A 21,063-nucleotide genomic window follows, 5' to 3' on the forward strand; every position below is an offset into this window, starting at 1 on the left:
AATATTCTTTAAGATGTGCAATCGTGGATCATAGATTCTTACCGAGAGCAACGAGACTTTAATTCTCCAGTCATCTCGTAGCACTGAATAATGCTGACAGAGTGTAAACACTTCCAACCTAAGCACCCCCTCATCACCATGCTCACCCCACAGTGACACAATAAAGCAGAAGACAAACAGTGCTGCCATTGAATTCATAGCCTTGTATTACCCACAGCTGTACCTGGTCTACAATCACATTATCCTTTATTTGATGTATGAAGTCAGGAGGAGCAATGACCCCTCTAGGCGCTGGCGCCCGGCTTGGAGGAATCTGACTGAGGTGCAGTAGCTAGTAATTAAAAGATATGTTATCCAGAGCCATATTTGTTATGGGTAGACTCTGGCACAGATCCAGTGCTGAATTAATCCAATCCCATCCCTGACTCAAGCAGGGGTCAGAAGGTCAGTAACTGCCTCTATCCATGCTGCTCCTTGGCGCTGAAACCCAGCCAGGGCTACAGGATTCTGTTGCTGATACAGCTGATTGCTCTCTCCTTTTCTCTCTCACTCCTTCTCAGTTTGACAATTTATCTGGCTTTATGAAGAGAGCGAACGTGCAGCTCTTCTCTCACGTATCCTCACTGGTACAAAGAACCAAATAAAAATGCTCAGAATAAATGCAGGCAATATTTCGGGCCAACAGACATGTTATAGATCTTTCAAATCTTTGTACTTAGTCACTAATATTTGATAAGGTTGAATGATTTAATCCATGCTGTTCAATTCAGAAAGCATATTAAACAGTATCGGTGTGCACGAGGTCAGGTTTATCATCACTCCTGTTGGATGGTACAGCAGACTGGGAGTACAGCACACTATAAGTCATCATATTCATTCCTTTTCATTCCCATGTTATTGTATTGTGCTGGTAAAAACCCAAAACTTCAATTTCTGGATGATTTTCAGAAGTTTTTATTTATTTATTTATTTTCCACATAAGGAAGTGTCTAACAGTAAAAATTTACAGCTGCGTTGTTTATACAGTAATAAGGTGCTCGTTCCAATACATTTTTATAACAATTTATATACAGAACGATATGATTCATTGATCTGGTGAAGCTTTCTGTGAAGAGATGTTTATTTAACATTTTTAGACCGTGTCTCGAGTGTGGCTTTGTGGTTTATCAGTAACATGACAAGCTGATTGGTTTTGCCTGTAAGAGAAAGCTAAAAAAGCAAGGAATCAGAAAGAATGATTGTCTATAGCTCTTATATTATATTATTATATATATATAATGTTGACAAATTGTTGTGACTCTAAAGGAATAAAATACTTTGAGATGTGCCTTGACTGGAAAGTAATCAATTTCAGAATGGTAAAGTGTCAGAAGAAGGAGTCAGAAGTCAGAGACAGTTTTAATGACAGTTTTAAATCACAAGGCTTAAAAACAAATCCAAGTATATATTTAGCAAGGAGGGATTAAAAAAAAAACAAGAACAGGGTCAGAAAAACAACCATAATCAATCTATAAATTGCAAAAGAACAGAGTATCAGTACACATAAAGCAAGGCTTGGGCAATTCAGGTAGATTATACACTGAGCATTATTTCACAAAGTGGAGGTGAATGTGGTCCATGTGATAGCAATCAGGGTCATGTGATTAGAAACCTGGTGACTGTGAACATGACACTGTCTATGGGTGATGCAAAGTCTAGCCCTTGGCTTCCACGTTTGTAACTTGTAGGCATGTGGTAGCCTCGTGGTTAAGGTGTTGGGCTACCCATCGTAAGGTTGTAAGTTCGATCCCGGGTCCACCAAGCTGCTGCTCCTGGGCCCCTGAGCAAGGCCCTTAACCCTAAATTGCTTGGTTGCATTAAAAAAAAATAAAAAATGAGAAAATGTAAGTCACTCTGGATAAGGGCATCTGTGAAATGTTGTAAACTCTAACACCACAGAGACATTAAGCATCCATAATGTTTTATTCCTAATGTACAGCTACTGGCAGAAACAAAGTGATATTTTCAGTGAGACATTCGCAACTGCAGCCGTTGGTGATTAGATGCGTGAGTGTCCAGTGGTCCACCAAGAAAAGTTTAGCTTTATGCAAATAAGGAGCATCCCGTTGTAGTGACTACTACTGGGAGAGAAGACAATAGTATAATAGAAGTGTAATAATATGATGCCTGTTAAATTTTATACACTAATCTCACTCCAGAATGTTTCATTTTAGTGGTAATAATGTGATTTTCAATGCTAGTCACACCACCCTCTGATTAAACACTATCACTATGGCAACCAGTATTAGGAAGGCCTACTGATGACGTCATTGTACAGCAACTGGAGACTTCCAGCTATAAACACTGTAAGTGGGAATGTAGAGTAGGATAACTTAAAATTGTGTTAGATTTTAAGAGGAGATCTTCTAACTGTGCATATGTGATCAGAGCTGTTCTGCACAGGCCTTGTGGGGTGATCTCTGGGTCTGTACTGAAGTAGGAACAGATGCTTGTCCTGCTCAAGAGATGTCATGAGAGATGGAACACCTTGACATGTCTGTTCTGGGTCAAAAAGACAAGTATGCGGTATGAAGGAGGTAAAGTTGAACTTTAGTTTATCTGGTTGCTCTTATTTCATTTTGTTTTGTATTACAGTACTTTTGTTTCATTCAAGATGCTAATGCCACTCACTGACACACGGACATTATCGGAGTAAAAAAAATAATAAAGATTAGATTTATAATGTATATAATATTTACTTATATTTATGTTTTATATCTGCAACTTTCTTGAAAATCCAGTCACTATTAATGGGGATGCTAGATATGCCAGATATGTTGTTCTTTGCAAGCTAAAACAAGACAATTTGGTCAACTTTTACAATTGATAGCGATGCATTGTGGTTAATACAGCATTAACACTTAATTGCACAGATTTAAGGACATGACAAAAGATTTTAAATAGTTCACCTTGCAACTGCTAGAGTGGCAGTTTTACCTACAGTAATGTCCCTATAGACACAGTGTACAATAGCCATGTTCGAAAAAACACAAAGAAATGTTTTTTGTTGTTGTTGTTGTTGATTTTTGACATTACATTTGAAGGTACATGAGAAACGCTCAACGCTTCAAATGCCATTGTGTTGTTTCCCGGTCTGAGAGGCTTCACAAACATGCTATAAAGCAATCAACACATCTGACAAGGTTGAAGGAAAAGTGTGCATTATAAGTTCTATTGCAGAGAGAGAGAGCGAGAGAGAGAGAGAGAGAGAGAGAGAGAGAGAGAGAGAGAGAGAGAGAGAGAGAGAGAGAGAGAGAGAGAGAAACTAGAGTTCTACAATAATCAGTTTTCTGCTTTCATGCTACCTGATGTTGGTTCACTTTGAGTCAAAATCAATTTTCAGAAATGGACCAGTGTTAGAAAACAAGGCTGTTTTCAGGCTGCATTCGAATGGTGGGTTTGGCCATGAACAACTTGCAATCAAGTCTGGTGGATTAGCTACAGCAAGATGATCAAAGAGCAATTCCCACTGAGTTTGTGATTAGGGTGACCTTCCATGTGTCTCACAACTCCACAAGAATCTGTTGACCCTGGAAACGCTTACGCTGTGTAGAATTCCTGCCAAACACAACTCTTACTCCTACAGTGTGATTTCAGCAACAATTCACAAAAAAAGAAAAGCCCTCTAGGATAAAATAATATGAGTTGGAATTTACAGTGATTTGTGCTTAATACTCACTGTACAATCACAATTAGCTGTTTTAATAGCAAAAAATTAATTTTTTTTAAACATTGTAAAAAAAACTGTATAAGGTCTAATTTGGAATTATTGAAGAGGCCTCAGACACTTTGACTAAAAGTCTGGTTTGTTCTGTAAGTCTAGAAATTAACTGTGTGAACACATCACAGTTTTCTTAATACATCTGTCAGATATCAGTTTAATGAACTGATTCATTATGTATTGAATCATGATTCATTATTCAGGGTAAAAGTCTTTTTTTTTTTAAATAATTAGAAAACTCAGCAATGGTACATTAACAGAAAAAAAAAACATATATGATTCCTGTGTTGCTGCATACTTCTTTTTGTTTAAACTGGGAGTGTGACCAAGGTGCAAACCACGGGAAAGGGGTTATGGGGTTATGACCTCCATAATTAACACAGTGACCCCACCTAAAAAAGGTGCAGACTAAAGGTTTGGTTAGTGGGACTGGTAGATATTTTGAAATGACACATTTAGGAAATTAAGAAAAAGTAACTTGTATTATACCTCTTCCTGCAGCTGACAATTTGAGGAAAAGGTTTCGAACCTGCTCAACATTTTATTCACAGTAGACCACTGAGCCAATCACAACACAGCAGGAAGCTTAACTGAGCCATTTACAACACAGCGGGCAACTACATTCTTGCCTTTTTCCCTTGTTTCTGAACAGAAATGACTTTTCCACTGTATTGCTTATTAATTAGAATAATACATTTATTATAAATCGGATGTCGAGTATCTCCGAATTCAATGGAATTCAATTTTATTTGAATTATGCTTTTAACTAAGGACATACAGTTTTACAGGTATATAAAAAAAATCGTTATACAAAATTAAAATGTATTTTTGTTTTAATGTATTATATTTAAAATATGAATAGTTATCACAGATAACCAAGCTAGCATGAATAGTAGAAAGGAAAAAACTCCCTGAGAAGATATTAAGAAGATATCAGGAATAATTCACTAAGGCACTAATGATGCTTTCATAAAAACATTTGTAACTCATATTTCTACTAAGAAAAAAGCTCAGAAATGCATTTTCAACTCTGAATTTCTGTCCTGTCCAACTCTGGACAGTTTCCTTAACCTCCTGAGACCCGTATGCTACTGTTGTGTACATTACACATTCTACTGACTGTTTCTCTTAATTCATAGCTGATAACTATAAATTTATTCAGTGTTTTCAAGGAAGCAGTTTCGCAAAAGAATTATACCTAATAGTCCTCATATAAGGTTGGTACAATAAATATATATAGACAATGAAGTTATGTTATTAAGTAATGAAGAAAATGTTATGTCCTCATATGACGACATTTGGGTCTCAAGAGGTTAAGCCTGAATTCAGCAAGGGACATCAAATAATACTTTTTGGTCACAGCATCAACAAGTAAACAAAATAGCACTTATACTGTATGCATTGATGTTTGCTTCAAAACAGTCAACATACAGACACAATCACTCGTTAACTCTGACTATACAATTCACTGTTTTATGGAGGTAAATATATATATAAATATATATCAACAATCATAGTCGTCACAAGAGCACAGGATAGCTGGTCTGCTTGTTTCAATTGGAAGCAAACATGGAGGTAAGCTTGCTTTTTTCCTATTTTGTACCGCAAAAGGATATAAGTTGAAAATGACTTCAAGATCTGACTTCCCACATCTGTGGTAAGTCGAACCAAGCATAACATTTCACCATATATGAATTTGATTACCGACTGACCAATGGCAAGGCATTTTGGAGACACATCAGTGGAAAGTCAGTGAAATAGAGCATTCTCTTTTTTTCTTTTCAAATTGCTCAGGCTGGTCTGTCACATCACTAAGTATATGTGAGAAATATTTGAGATCCATTTGCTTTTCTAAAGTATCGAGGGGATAGAGTGTTAGGTAACAAGAAGTTGCAGAGATGGAGGGCTGGAAACGTGGAGGATTGTGAAAAAACGAAATGGGGTTAAAGTGCATTCTTCAGTAATAGTATTTTCAGGCTGTAACTTACTGTAACTTACACCAAACTTGTTTGTAGAACTAACACGCTGCTAGTTGAACTGCTGGTAAACAGGAAAGGAGCACACATGGAAATTAGACAGCAGTGTGACATGACTTTTGTCAAGTATTTAAAATACACAGATCAGCTATAACATTAAAACCACATGTTTTTATTGTTTTTCTATAGTGCATTCTGGTGCTGTCTATTCCTCAGGTAAGCGACACACATGCACGCACGCACGCACACACGCACACACACACACACACACACACACACACACACACACACACACACACACACACACACACACACACACACACACACACACACATAATATAAAAGAAAATGTTTACAGGATTTGCTAGATGATCTTATCCTGAGCAACTTACATTTAATCTCATTTTAAATAGCTGCACAATTCAAGGCTCAAGGGCCCAACAGTGGTAGCCTGGTGGACCTGTGATTTGAACACGCATGTCATCAGATCAGGCCACTTTTTTCCATTGCTGCTTGGTCCAGTTTTGCTGCTCATTTACCCATTGTAGTCAGCTTATGCACAACAGAGCCCCATACACACCAGTTTGTGATGCTCTGTGCGTCCTGAAGCCTTTTTATCAGAACCAGCGTTAACTTTCAGCCGTTTGTGCAGCACAAGCTCTTTCTGTGGGATAAGACCACAAGGGATTGCCTTTACTCCTGCCATGAATCATCGAGACTTTGGAGCCCAAGACCCTGTTGCTGGTTCACTGGTTGTCTTCCTTGGATCACTTTTGGTAGGCATTAACCACTGCATACCAGAAACATCCCACAAGACCTGCTGTTTTGGAGATGCTGACCAAGTCATCCAGCCATCACAATTAGGTCCTTGTTAAAGTTACTCAGATACGTTTAATAACCTGGGCAGTGTATCACATATTAACTATGGGATATTTAAATGCTAGTACAGTCCATGCAGCCGCTCACGGTATAGAATTTTCATTGAATGGTGTTGCAATTTGTCACACATTTTTATTCACAAGAATTTAATTGCTCAGTTTCAGTCACTACACAATAACATTTAGAAAAGAATAAGGGGAGTTTTCTTATCTGAGGTGAAATTGAAAGACGAAAGACTGAAGGATTGAAGGTCTTTCACGATACTTAAAAGAAAGAGGCACTCACTAGAAGAACATTCGTATCAGTTGCTTGGCAAATATCAGGGTTCTTATTAAAGCACGGTGAGGAAAAGCACATCTGACAGGTTCTGGCCCAGGCTGAAAGAAGATCACCTCTCAGCGGGGCTTATGCTAGGGGAATAATCCGTTTTGCACACTTCTGAATAATTACAGTAATATAAAGATAATTAGAAGAGAAGAGAAGCCTTATCATAGCCTGGCTGATTCACTAATGTAATTCAATTTATGTTTCCTGTAAAAATAATTATTCATTCCAAATACGTAAAGTAGAGATGACACAGCCGCAATTGTTTTTTCAGGATTTATGGATTTTAAATGCTCAGAAGCCATATTTCCAGCCATACTGGAATCAATCTATTTTTTCTTCAGAAATAGGGTGATGTAATTCATGATGTTAATAGAATAGTAAACAACTGTGAATTTCTGTGAGCAAGGTAGCAAAGCACAGAAACATATTCTGCAATCATTTTCAGCAATAAGAACATATTATACACATTGGCTGGCTTCCCTACTGTGCACTCATAACACTTATTAGTTTAAAAACCTCTCATGTACATTGTCCTTTTCTTAGTTTCATAGAAAAACAAACATTCGTAAAATGAGTTATTTTGCTCAGTTCACTTGTTTCAGTATGCACACTTTTTTGTGTGTACGCAGTAGGTACTGAAATGTATAAGAGTATTGATTAAGCATTGAAGTCATTAAGCTGTAAACAATGAGACTAATCTCACATTAGTACACATTATGCAAGCAGAACACATTACACTAGCAGCAGAATGTCAACAAGGGGACAGTCAACAGTCAACAGCATGCAAATTGGACTGAACTTGTAAAACGAACAGTTAAAAAAAAAAAAGGAGTAATTCTTATGGCTTCTTAAGCTTTAATGGAAGTTAAAATGCGCTAATCTTCCAAAGTCCAGTTGGTGAATTAAGCTCTTAAGTTACGTCAATATTTACACTGGATGGACTTTTTAAATGTAATTCCTGCTTCCAAGGTTTCCAAGTTTCTTGAGTGGAATTGTGTGAGATGAGGGTTTAAATAACAATCTAGATCACTGCCTTTAATTATAAGAAGATAGAAAATGTGGACTCAATAAACAGATCAAGCTTTTCTTTTTTCTTCGATTTACAGTCAACTGCAAAAAATAAATAAATAAATAAATAAATAAATAAATAAATAAATAAATAAATAAATAAATAAATGTAGCAAGACACCAATAAACAAATTATAAGAACTATGTAAAATGTAAGGTAATAACACATTTTAATGTGCCTGACCAAACACTCATCTGATAAAATCAAATCAAATCAAATTTTATTTGTCACATACACATACGACATGCAGTGAAATGTCTGGTATTCAAACATAACAAATGCAAACATAACGAATCTGGGATAGAAAATATAACCAAAAGGCGATAGATAAATAAAAAAAGTATAAACTATATAAAAAGAAACTATATAAAATATGAAAATCTGAAAATATAAGTGAAAAATAATTTATATAGATATACATAAATGTGTATGGTTTTAATTATTGTCCTTAAAGTGTCCATGTGCAGTATGGTGTGTACTGTATAAAGTGTATAAAGTGGTACTGTGCTGTGCAAGTCCAGAGTTAAAGTGACAGTCCAGAGCTAAAGTGTCAGTGCAAAAAAGGTGTGCAGAAAAACAGTGAATGGGAGAGATCCAGTACTAGATCCCGCTCAATTTGCAGCTCATTTATAAGAAAGTATTGTTTGTATTTTTTTCACATAAACAGTGTCTGCAATTAAAATCCTGTCTGTTCTGGTGATCATAGACAGTGACAACTCTTAAATATTTAATGTTTATTGAATGCCTTATATGACATTCCATAGCTTTGTGAGTCTATAGGCTACAATGCCCAAAAAATCATTTTGTGTGCATTATTTTCATTATATTAAACTGTCAGTGCTGGCAAACTTCACTCAAGCTGATCTCATCCAAGGGCAGAAGCACATATCATTGAGACAGACTGCTTTTGGTAAACTCCAGTCCAGCCCACCACACACATCTTTCTTAATTTGCAGAAAAATGAAAACTGGAAATAAACTGCCAGTATTTTTAGTAACATTTTTAGAACAGTAGGCACTATTGGACCAAGATCTTCCACTCTTAAGAATGCTCATGGTTCTCTGTGACTGTAATTGTATGTTACAGGCTAGCCGCTGTAATTCTCTCTACCCCTCCCCTCTCTAGATATTCCCATGGAGGAAGAGGCCAGCAACAGCGGTCTGGCCTTCTCTCACAGCCACTTCTCATATAGAGCCAAAGGAGTACTGCCCTTCTATTACGCTGAGGTCTCCAGGTTAGAAGAAAAAGCCCTCAGGGCCAGCAGCTGTCAATTAGTGATAACCCAGACTCCCAGATGGCTTCCTTAACCCTTTTCTTACTGGTCCTTAATCAGGTCACTATTGCCTCTAAATGAGAGAGAGAGAGAGAGAGAGAGAGAGAGAGAGAGAGAGAGAGAGAGAGAGAGAGAGAGAGAGAGAGAGAGAGAGAGAGAGAACGAGAGAGAGAGAGAGAGAGAGAGAGAGAGAGTTACACACCTCACTTCCATAGACATTAATCCACCATCTACAGCAAATTATACAACCTAGCCTTTGTATTCTAATGCTATAAACAGTTAATTCGATTTTTTTTTTTTTTTTTTGTTCTTTTCTGCTGAATAACATAAGGAAATTAACTTATCATTATAGATACTTCTACAGTATGTATATAAACGTCTACAGAGTAAGTCAGCTCAGAGTACACTAAGTCAAGTCACCTTTATTGTCACATCACCACGGCACATGTGCCTTGGTGAGTGAAATTCTTGGGAGCGAGCTCCAGAAATTGCAGAACCATTTACATACAATAGTAGAAACATAAATAGAACAATTTACAGACAGGTTAAAAAAAATGTGCAAAATGCTCAGTACCATTGAAATGTGCAAATGTGGAAAGGATGCAATGTGCTCATACATAGTCAGTACACACAGTGCACTAAACACATAGCATTCTTCAGTGTGCTTCTTATTATCACTGCATTCCTAACAGTTCTCCTCTCAATCCACATGATCCACTAGGACTCCTGCTTCATCCCTACATTAATTAACAGACACTGCAGGGCTGCACTGTATCTCCGTACCCTAACGGAGACTCATACAGAGGCAAGACGGGTCATAAATTCTCATAGTCTTTTATTAAAGGTGGCCTGTGTAAACAAAAAGCTCACATTCAGGTGTAATACCCCCTACAGACAGTGGGCCAGGAGATCCTGTATGATATTGTTAACTCAGAGAGAGAGAGAGAGAGAGAGAGAGAGAGAGAGAGAGAGAGAGAGAGAGAGAGAGAGAGAGAGTGAGAGAGAGAGAGCGCACCCCGGCTGGCTAGTTTTGACAAAGAGTAGTTGGACAACCTTTAACTTCATTGCAGTTTATATGTTACCTACTCCATCATTTGGAGTCACTTTGACCTCCATTTTGTGAGTTGTGGACTTTCTGGTGATACCAGAAATATTGTACTCCAAATATTAGAGCTTAAAACTTTTATCACACCTACCTTTTGAAGAAAAAGGACCTCCAGCTTGCAATAAAAGTGAGAGTGAAAGATGTAATGCAGGCACAGCTTGCTATGTTTGAAAGCTTCCCATTGAGATTTCATTTCATTTCACAATAATATTTTCACAGGCTGAAAGATAAAACCTGGTTTCTGCTGCAATTTCAGTCTCAATATCAACACAGTGGCTCACATAGAGTCTAAAGAACCTATAGATGCATACTAATGTATATACTGTCTACTATTTGTACCAGCAGCATCCTCCATTAGTATATGACTTTGTACTGTATATACAGTCCTATAGCTTTGTTGTCACAAACCTATACAAACATAACCCATAATATTGAGGAAGAAAAGAAAGCGATTAAAATATTAACATGCTAAATAATTTTTCGTGTCATCAGCTGTCATATAATTACTTATATCATGTTATGCAGTCCACAGAGAGCTCAGATGGGAGATGCTGTTCACAGGACAACCACAGCTTGCTCACTTCACATAGTTGGGCTTTAAAGTAATGATCCAGAGGAGCTTTAGAGATGATCCAGAGAAAATCTTTTATATACATGGCACTACATAAAGCAATACAATAATTCCATGTATATTTAGCACAAAGCACTACATTTGCTGGAAACACAACACTGCTTAAACACCAAACCTGCAGTGAAGCATGGTTGTGATAGCATCGTATGATCAACTACTGTTGGCCTCTTGGTGGCGTCTCTGATCAATACCCTTATAACCTGGTGATTTTGAAGCACACTTGTGACATATTCTTTCAGTTTTTTAACAACAGATTTAATGGAATTATTTAAATTTTTTTATTATCAAAGCATAATTGATATTTTCCCCAGAACTTTGTATATTTATATTTATATAGAAGAAGAAGCATAGAAGCCTTTATTATTGCCACATATACATTATAGCACAGTGGAATTCTTTTTTCTTCACATACCCACAACTGAGGAGGTTGGGGTCAGAGTGCAGGGGCAGCTATGATACAGCACCCCTGGAGCAGGGAGGGTTGAGGGCCTTGCTCAAAGGCCCAGCAGTGGCAGCTTGGCTGTGCTGGGCCTTGAACCTCGATCCTCCGATCAACAACCCAGAGCCTTAACCAGTTGAGCTTGAGATTTAGATCATGATACATTTTACAGTAATTGCATACCTACAGGTAAACTTCATCCAACTAATTAGTTCATTTCTAATGGCAACTTGTTATACTTGAACAAATGTAGGCATTTCATGGCAATTGTTTACTGTATAATTAATGTAGTCTGTTTCACTTCCAGAAAAAAATAGAAACGTTGAAGTGAGGTGAACACTTATTTATATTATATTATTATATTATATTACGTACATTAAACTGGATCCTAATAATGTTTTGTCTAGAAACTTTCGTAACACTTTACTTAGATAAAGTAGTGATCAAGATAAAATTTAAAAAAGATAAGAAAAATGTAAATACAACAGACCACTTTTGCTGCCATGAACCATGAATCAGTTGATTCTCAGCATGCCAGATCTTTCAACCATGTGCATTAGTAGAGTCCGCATGAACTGGATTTCAAATTGTGATAGAACTTGGCACATGTTGATAGATTGCTTAAGATAGCATGAGCATTATTCATTATAAACTGGACTATCCAAACAATGTGTTACAGACCATTTTACCTCATGAAGCAACTGTTTATTGAACAAGTTATAGTTTCATAACTATTTAAACGGCACGGTTCACTGGATGCAGAGGTTTCGCTGATTTTTTTTTAGTTTCACTGGAAAATAGAGAGACTGGTTAGTGAAGTTTTCTGAGGGTGAATCTGCAGGGGGTAGTTTTATGGCTTTGTTCATGTAAAAGACAATTATTTACCATCTAATGTCCGAACAAACCTAATTTAAAATGTTGTTTGCATACTGTGTGCAACCATGTCTGTGGTTGTAGTGTCAAATATAATAGCATTTCCAAGAAAATTATTCCCCCCAACCTATTTCCAAGAACACCACAAAGCTCTACTCTGTAAACTTGAAACTGCTTTCGGTCCAGTGGCAGCATGCTCAGTTTTCTGTGGGAAGACCAGAGTTCAGTGGATGTGCTGAGATCAGTGTATATACATCCTGTCACTGCATTTGCACCACTGAAGTTTTCTGGCACTGGGTTTAGATTCTGTAAGAACAACACTAATTAAGATAGACATAGAGACTCTAGTAGGTGCAATTTGTGTGTATTAGCTATGACAAGAGGTTCAATAGCTGAAATCTGATGACTATACTGACTACACATCTGAAAAAGGTGAAGCACTTACGAGTGCACTGAGCATTTATTTGTCACTGAGAGGCAAGGATACTGTTATGTTTAGGAGCAACTATGTAAGCATACAGGTATTTGGCACATCTTATGCTCTCTTTTTTCATGGCCTGACCAAAATTCTCAGTGGCACAAATCTCTGCCTCATGCTGAACACTGTGAGACTCACGCTGAGCAGTGTTACGGCACTTACAGTACGTCTGCTTTGTTCCTTGTTTTCGTGTGTTTTGTTTTGATTCATGCCATGTCCGATCCCCTGTATTGTCATTAATGTGTGTTGTGAATAGTCTCACCTGTTTTCAGTTCAGTATTGATGTGTGTGTATATAAAACTTTCTATGTCGAGTGTACGGTGTGAAGTATTCGTTCAGTTAACTCATTGTATCTGACGATCAAGCATCCGTTCATTGTTTTGTTTTCTCAGTCTTGAGCATAGCTTCCCTTTCATGTTTACCTACGTTTTTGCCATTGCAATTGCAGATTCTAAATTTATCTCACATTTCTGGATTATTTACATTGATTATTATTCATTCATTCATTCATTCATTCATTCATTCATTCATTCATTCATTCATTTTCTACCTCTTATCCGAACTACCTTGGGTCACGGGGAGCCTGTGCCTATTTCAGGCGTCATCGGGCATCAAGGCAGGATACACCCTGGACACACACTCTCATTCACTCATGTAATCACACACTACGGACAATTTTCCAGAGATGCCAATCAACCTACCATGCATGTATTTGGACCGGGGGAGGAAACCGGAGTACCCGGAGGAAACCTCAGAGGCACGGGGAGAACATGCAAACTCCACACACACAAGGCGGAGGCGGGAATCGAACCCACAACCCTGGAGGTGCTAACCACTAAGCCACCGTGCCCCCCTCTATTGATTATTATTATTATTATTATTATTATTATTATTATTATTATTATTATTATTATTATTATTGTTGTTGTTGTTGTTGTTGTTGTTGTTGTTGTTATTTTTATTCTTAATTACAATTTATATTTAATTAAAAAAGTATAGATTGTTGCTTGTTTTAAAAGGCTAGGATTGGATGCAGCAATTGATGCAGTGTTTGACTCCTAGAATGTCGGCTCAGCAAAGACACCCTTCTCCAAACTGTGCTGAGTCTATGTAAACTGATGTGAAGACATATTTCTAGGTCTGAAGGAGAAAATGATAAAGCTCCAACCCTTCCCCCAGGCCTCAGGAGACTTTGCTGTCCTTGGTCACCATCTTGTATGACCATGATGACCATGCCCTGAGATGACATGTAAATTCCTCTCTTTTTTATTTCCACCTACTTACTACACAGATCAGTTGGATGTTAAGTCCACCACAACTGTGTGACTATATGACTTAGGAACGCAAGAGCAGACCTGCTAAACCTTTCCTCTCTCTTTCTCTCTACATGCATGGTAGACCCCAGAGTTCAATGCCACTGGCAGCAAGAAAGCTTGTGCTGCACCTGGCAGGAATACTCGAGCAAACAAGAAGCCAAACGAGGATGGAAAGAGTAGTGTAATACTGTACGGATATATAAAGAGCTAAGTTATTATAGCCTAATAACTCTTTGGCTGAAGCACATTCATTCATTATGTGAGTGAGCAGACTGCACGCTTGACTGGATGGGGCTCAACATGAGGCTTCTATGTACATTATAAAGCTGAAAGGATATCATATAATATATATATAAATATATAATTTCCACCATCAAGATAGATTTCATTATGAGTGGCAGTTAGGGGTTAGGAGGCAAAGTGCCAGAAATGGAGGATATAGAAAATTAAAGAGTTCCTTATATGAACTTTCCTCCTACCTCACAAATGTAAAACTGGATTCTACGTCTCTAAATCTTCCTCGGAAAAGATTGCCGTGCCAGGCACAGATATATACATCCTGCTTTCAAACTAGTCTTCTATTCCAAAGATTACACAAGTATAGTGTGTACAAAGTGGGAAGAAATGAGGCCCTGGGAAGAGGAGTCTGTCTTTGTAAATTAAAAGGATATCTCTTCAAGGCGGAATACCAAATAACATGTCCGTTTAAGATTATATGCACCTTTCTTTCTTTCTTTCTTTCTTTCTTTCTTTCTTTCTTTCTTTCTTTCTTTCTTTCATTCTTTCTTTCTTTCTTTCTTTCTTTCTTTCTTTCTTTCTTTCTTTCTTTCTTTCTTTCTTTCTTTCTTTCTTTCTTTCTTTCTCACATCACATGCTAACATCAACATACTGAATTTAATTAAACATGAGGGACACCACAACTCTAAATGTGTTCGTAGCATCTCAAACCAATGCAAGACAACTGCAAGAAGACCGAGTGAGTGGTGTGTGTGTGTGTGTGTGTGTGTGTGTGTGTGTGTGTGTGTGTGTGTGTGTGTGTGTGTGTGCAGGCTGAGTGACAGTCCTAAGCAGAGTACTATGTAAACTGGTATACCCACCGCATCTTCAAAGAGCCTGTGTTCCCTGTAATCACCTGTGATGTCTTTGATGCTGGGGAGGGCGAGAGAAAATAATTACACGTTTCTTCGCTTTTCCCTGCCCTTTTTTCGACGAATAAAAGGTGAAACTGCATCGGAATATGACAGTAATAAGTGGTAAGTGTGTGTTCACTGATGGGGAGGTGTTGAGTGTGATACTGAGACAGCATAAGGGCATGAGGGAAAAGCATAACAAACCCCACTGAGGGTCTGGGAGCTAATGTAATCACTTTAACACCTACTACAGGGAAGTGAACTAAAGTACGTTCTCCGAAATAAAAGCAGAAAACCGTATATTCCTTTGTGTCTGGAGCGGAACCGTCAAGGGCAGATATGTTTTGTATCGTTTGTGTTTATTATTTTCTTTGGAAATTCATACTGAAAAAGATTTACCGTATGATTTTAATAGACGTAATATCCAAAATATAAATAAAGACATAGATGCAGATATAGAAACAGATACGTATACAACAGAACTGCAGGCACTTTTCTCAAAATATAAAAATCGAAGAGCTCTTTCTCTCTAAATAATATAGATTTAAACAAGATATGTTTTAGTAGATAAAATAAAGAGTGTTCTATAAAAATATTAAGTATCAGTATAAAGAACAAAAGCCATGTAATGAAATCCTCCAGATGTGGTTCAAAGTGCTTTTTATATCTACATGAATTAAGCGCTTTTCTAACAATCTCCAGTGCCTTTTTCTCAAGGGATGAGAAAGCCGATCCATGCTGCGTCTGAACAAACTCGAAAAAAAAAAAAATGCTGCAACTGATGAGAAAACAAGTGCAAACCTACTTTCCAACAGGCTGAATTAAATTAAAGCACCCATTCAAGCGCATGTGTGTCAGTGCAGCAGGAGAGATCAGCTCCACAGTTCAAACTCAAACAATAACATCAGCCCAACAATCAGCTGCGAATGGACATCAATAATGAAGGAATTCACTCCATTAACATATCACTTATGTTCAGAACAAAATTACATTTACAAAATGAAATTCTGTATAAAAAGAAAACCCTGACACTAGAAGCTGCCACCTTTACATGCACTCAATCCTGTGCACTTGCTATAATCAGGATTTATAAGGTTGTGAGTTGCTAACACTGCCATGCTGCCACTGCTGGGCTCTTGAGAAATGCCCTTAACCCTCAACTGCTCAAGCCAAGAAGCTTTTATTGTCATGTTAACCATATACAGCTGGTACAGCACACATGAAACAAGTTTGCTTCAGGACCATGATGCTATATAAAACGCCTAGTTAGATAAAACGACACAAAACATAGTACACACAGTAGTACATAAAGTGTATATGTGCCAATATTTACAAGTAGTGCAAGACAGAAGACAGTGAAAGACAGACAGTACAATATAACACATTACAATAGACTTCACAATGCAGTGGAGATCAGTACACAGTTCTGTGACTCAAGTGGTTAATGATAAGGGTTGTTGATTGGATGATCGGGGTTCAAGCCCCAGCACTGCCAAGCTACCACTGTTGGGCCCTTGAGCAAGGCCCTTAACCCTCTATGCTCCAGAGGCACTGCATCATGGGTGAGTGTGTGCTCTGACCCTAACTTCCAAAGTTAGGATATGCAAAAAAAGAATTTCCCTGTCCTGTAATGTACTGTATGTGTGAGAAAATAAAAGCTTCTAATCTAACAAAGTGGAATAATAACCTTGTTACAGATGTAAAGTGTATAAACTGATTTGCAAAGTAAATGTTAGTTGCTCTGGATAAGGGTGTTTGACAAATGTCATAAAGAGTATCAAGTACATCCTCTGAATACGTTATTGTCCTACTTTATTTGTTCCAGCATAACCCATATATTTCATAAGAAGCCCGGTGAAGATTTTGATGGAGACTGGCATGGGGAGTAAGCAACACAAAATAAAGGAACTCTCCATTTACAAGTTTCTACCACACAGACACTCACACACGCACGCACGCACACGCACACACGCATACTCGCACACACACACACACACACACACACACACACACACACACACACACACACACACACACACACACACACACACACACACACACACACACACACACACACACACACACAGTAATGATAACTGTACAGGCCAGCCTCTATATGAAAACACAGATAGAACAGAAATAGCACAAAAAAGAGGATGGAACAAGAAAAAAACAACGATGAAACCTAACAACAGGATTACTGTATTTTGAAGTGTGAAAATGCACACATACTGTTTGTACATTCACTGGCTGTGCAGCATATTTCATGTATGCTTGTATATTTGTAAGGTATATTTTAGAATATTTGAGTATGTAAATAATATGGTGTTATTACTTGTTGGCTATATTATTATGCTGTGTGATATTACATGCAGTATAATTGTTAGAACTGCTCAAGAGCAGGAATATTATACTAAAATTACTACAAGGTCCAGCTAGATAAAATGACTTGGTTAAAAAGATCCTAATTAGACCTCAATGAAGAGAAATAACGAATCTTTAAAAGTGTGTGCAAACTTTTGCCTTTCATTATATTCAGTTATGGAACAGAACATCTGCTATAGAAGGAGTACTGGTTCAGATTTGTCACAATTTTTTTTTATTGATACGCTCTGCTTTTTTTTTTTTTAGTCCTATTTTAAAATAATTTGCTGCATGCACAACTGGGTCACAATCTATAAGTTGCTGACTCCTGATCTATAATGTTTACATGTTTACTTCTAACCTTGGGCAAAATCAGATCATTTCATATGATAGAATAGGTTGACACTTTATTTAAATCCAATTTAACTTATCCAAATTTAATGGAAACCTTGTATCTTTTATTTATCCGTAACAACATAACTTAATGCTATCTCAGCTTTCAGAAGGTGGGGTTATGAAATGTCCATGTGTGCATTAGTGTCTTTGTGCTTGCTTGTTGGAGGTCAAGTTGCTTCATTCATGCAGTCCGCTCTTTGACTCTGCCAAAAACTTCAGCCAATGTCAAGAACACGCCGGCCTTGAAATCTACCCAGCCAACTCAAATGGGCCACGGGCTCGGCTCTGAGGCACACCACAGCCTCACACCAGGCTGATGTCCCGGAACATTCCAGACAGCAGGGGCTCGGGTTTTGACACATTAAAATCAATATGAGATAGAAAAGCGTTTCAGCAGCAGTTCAAAATGAAAAGCCTTCGAGATGAGTGCCGGCAGTCAGACTCAGGCAGACAGGAGGATCGATCAGCTCGTAGAAGAGTGGAGCACCTGAGAAGTTTTGCAGCTCTCGTTGTAACGCCAACAAATCAACTTGATGCTTGGATAAACAGTTGTTAAAGAAGTTGAGCAACAGGGCAAAAAATCTATAGAAACAGCTATGTTTTATAATACTATTTCTTTTCAAAATGAAGGGAGAATTTTAAGCCAGGAACAAGTTAGCAATAAACTCAAGAGAGGAATAGACCATATTCTCATTGTCAAGATATATTGTGAATGAAGGACTAGGGGTACATACTGATGATACTTCATGAGTACCATTGCTTCTTTATGACTGGTCAAGGATGGTGTTGTAAAACAAAAAAACAACAAAAACCTGCACAGTGAACATTTCAACCTTTTCTTTGGCATAAATAGTCAGCTTTCTGCTGATACTTTGGATTCTTTTTACTGTTGACTTTTTACTGTTCTTTTTACAGTTTTAATGTTGTTTACTGAAACAACACTCTGAACAAACATTTTATTAACAGGTTTCAGCTTTTTCAACTCTAGCACCTGATGCCTCTATGATGCTGCTTATTTCGGAAATAATAATAATTTGACTGACTGATTGAGGCCACCTTTTCTTCCACAAAACTGTGATTCATCCATCCATCGTCTGTAGCCCTTTATTCTACACAGGGTTGCAGGGAACCTGGAATCAATCCCAGTGCATTCAGGGAACAGGGAGGGGGACACCCAGGACTGAGTGCCAGCTCATCACACACACACACACTCCCACACCACTGACAATACAGAGATGCCAATCAGCCTACAACATATATATCAGTGGACTGGGGGAGGAAACCCCTGAAGCACAGGAAGAACATAAACTCCACATGCACAGGGCAGAGACAGGAATCGAACCAGTTTCATTGATATTTAAATCGAACACCTAACCTTGAAGGTGCAAGGCAAACATGCCTACCACTTCGTCACCAAGCACCACATTCAAACAGTGATATAATCATCAAATCTTCTTGTAAGAGATTGTTGAATGTATGTGAAGAAAAACTACAGATTTCTAACAAATGGATCATGAAGGAATAGCATGTGTGCTTGTATCATTCCTTATTAGAGATAAAAAAAAATATTTTGAACACTGACCTTTAATAGATTAAAATACACATTAACACAGAGTACACACAGTTTGCAGACAAGATTAAGACAATATTTTTTTTCTTTATAAAAAATCTATCTATCTATCTATCTATCTATCTATCTATCTATCTATCTATCTATCTATCTATCTATCTATCTATCTATCTATCTATCTATCTATCTATCTATCTATCTATCTATCTATCTATCTCAATAAGAGAAGCCGTAATTAAGAGAGAAATATATAAATGCCCACCTGCAGAAAAAGTATATTAGGACCTCATCAAAGAATGACAGGAAGAGAGTGATGGAGAAGAAATATAGATAATAACAGATAATAACATATAAGCCATAAAGTTTTGTGATGTTTTTGCTTTTACATCATCAAAATATTTTAAGAGTGCCAGATTAATCACAAGAGTGACTTTCGTGCTAATTTAATTAGCGGCTGTCGTGTAGACATCAGCAAAGCAACAGCTTTCATGGTGTCCAGACCCTGACCCAGGCGAAGTGTTAGTGGAGATGGATTGATGTATACATGAATAAATGAACCAATTATAGCTCAGAAATTTAAAAACAAAATTCGGATTGATGTCAGCAGCTGATTGGTCGGCTTGTTGATGTTATAATGCTCTTTACAAACCACTTCTCCGGTCTCATACAAGGTTAAACAATCTGGATATAGTTTCAGCAGCTCTTTTTAAAATCATTTAATTAGCGGCTGCTCTGAAGACATCAGCAGTGAAACTGCTTTTTATGGTGTGACGATGTGACAACATTGTGCTGCTTTCATTCACTCAGAATAAACCCCAGCGTTCTGACAGCGCCATTTTACAGTCCTCATAATGACTTTTCGAGTTTTCTGCTGAAAGAATGTGTCCAAGCACTTATATTGTAGTAGTATGTTTTATTTAATGTGCTCGGAGCAAGCCAGATTCATGACTTGCAGACTTTAGTTTGCTTGATTACAAAATGTAGCTGTTAATCTTCTTTCCACTGGGTTGCTATTTCTTTTTACCAACTACGCTATCAAATAATCAATGGCGATAAGTACAAAGCAATGATTTTCTTAACAAATTATTGTCTTAGAACACCACACACAGTCCACTACCAACTTATAATCAAAGTATATTTGATCTGTGAAATCAAAGTATTTGTTAAAAGTATTTGCACCCTCAAATGTATACTTTTATTTACTTAACAAAGGACGGCTATATCTGGTGTGTTAATCTGCCTGTTATTTCTGACACTGGTAAGGATTAAAGATAAAATGGTAATGATAAAATGATAAAGATAAAATGGTAGTGTGTAGGATCTACAGGAGAGAAAAACAGAGGATGATTTGATGTGATTTAAAAAAAAATGAATCAATTTGAAAAAAGGTCAATAGAGATGTCAGGGTATCATATGCTTATTATCATGGTATGAATTTTTCAGCCTGTGCACAATGGCCTTCTCTGACATGTGTTCA

The sequence above is a fragment of the Tachysurus fulvidraco genome, chromosome 12, assembly GCF_022655615.1.
Source record: "Tachysurus fulvidraco isolate hzauxx_2018 chromosome 12, HZAU_PFXX_2.0, whole genome shotgun sequence".
NCBI lineage: Eukaryota > Metazoa > Chordata > Actinopteri > Siluriformes > Bagridae > Tachysurus > Tachysurus fulvidraco.